We start from the raw sequence: 1,807 nt of genomic DNA on the forward strand, positions 1-1,807 counted from the left end.
TGTGTGTGTGTGTGTGTGTTTGTGTGAGAGAGAGAGAGAGAGAGAGAGAGAGAGATGCTTGCTACAGAGAACTTTCTGGCTTGCTGGGTTCCATTAAAGGTCCTTTCTTACACTGGTGCCCGTCATCTGCAAATCAAGTCCTGCACAGCCCTTCTGATTGCTGTAGCTCACACAACCTGTGTTTCATTGTTGACTGGAAACATTTCACGTGATGCTTTGCATATTGCCTCCATCCTTCCCAACCTCAATTGTGTTTTACCCACAACGCCTTGCCCCTACATAAAAGGTTTTAGTTAAAGTCAGGGCTGCATTTGGAAAGGACAGGGTAGGTAAAAACGATGGGAGAAACAGTCCCTTTCTTGGTACCTTAACCTGGTGTTTCTGGTTACAATATCTCAGTGGCTTCTAAATTGTTTTCCTTCACAGCTGTGGGGCTGTTGGGGTAGAGTAGATGATACCCATTTGAAAGGTGAGAACACCGAGGCCCACAGGTGGGGTAGCATCTGCAGCTCTGGGAACTGGCGCTCTGGCATAACTCCGGTTAGAGAAAGGAAAATCTCTGCAGGTTCTTCAGAGTCAGGCCAGGCAGTCTGAGAGAAGAGCAGCTTCCTCCCTAGTCTCCTTAGGGTCCTCCTAGGAGTATCATTGAGGAACCAACACCTTCTTCCGAGGCTGCCTCCTGCCAAAACATCCCCCGCCCCAACTACAACCCTTTGAATGTGTGGCGTCCAGCCCCATCCACTCAGGCTTATTAGAAACAGACTAGCAGAGATACCAATGGAAGCATATTTATTGGCTGCGTTGGAAATGCTAAGACACCAGCCGCTATGGCTGGGACGACCGCTCTGAGCCTCCACTTTCCTCCTTGAGACTGACTTAGCACAAGAGTGTTTTAGGACAGGGACAGTAATGTGTTGTATGCTCTCGGCCTCTGGATTTTTATTTGCATGGGAGTGATAATGTCCATTGCAGGGTCAGTAAAACAGGGTGGTAAAGATGCTATAGAAACTGAAAAGTTAGGTCACTTTTATTAATACTTGCAGGGTACCATGCTAGGGACAGTGATACTGGCAGATTGAGGAGTGAAAACACTTTGGGTTTTTAGTGTTAAATGCGAAGGGCACTGATTCTGGTGCACTGGCCAGGAGAGGCCAAGAGGTGCTGTGCCTTGGGTCTTCCTTGGCTCCTGCTACCCAGTGAAGCGAGAGAAGACTGCAGTGCTTGGTGTGGGGTCAGGGTTCAAATGGCATGCCTGTTGCCTTGGACAGACCTTAAGCACGTGGAGGGATTGAGCTAATGAATATGTCCAGGTCTGGACGGGAGGGACTAGGCACGGGGTGACATCATGCACTAACATTGTCATCGTTTGTGATAAGAATCATTGTCTGTTTATGACCAAGTCCCACTTATCCAGATTCCAAGCAGCTGAGAAGGCCAAATTACCAAATCCTGCATTTTTGAAATTATTATTAAGCACCTGACACTTTTTTGTAAGACCTGGAAAGAAGGAAAACAGCCTGGCTTTCCCCGGAGGCCAGCTTTCTGGCCATGGCCAGTGATGACTGCTCGGCGCGGGCCTTCACAGTGTTCAGAATGTAGCCATGCGCTCTCCTTCTTCTGGCTTTGCCTGCCGCATGGGCTCTTCTGACGGAACAGATCTCCGGAGTGCTTGTGTTGGATGTGTTGGATGACTCTCGGGAGGCTGACTCCTTTTTTAAAGTTTAGTGCATGGAGGTTCCGGGATCTGCTCAGAGCCATGAACAGTGGATGGCAGCTCCTGAGGCCTCCAACTCTAGGGCTTTATAGT

This window comes from Microtus ochrogaster, chromosome 10, assembly GCF_000317375.1.
Source record: "Microtus ochrogaster isolate Prairie Vole_2 chromosome 10, MicOch1.0, whole genome shotgun sequence".
NCBI lineage: Eukaryota > Metazoa > Chordata > Mammalia > Rodentia > Cricetidae > Microtus > Microtus ochrogaster.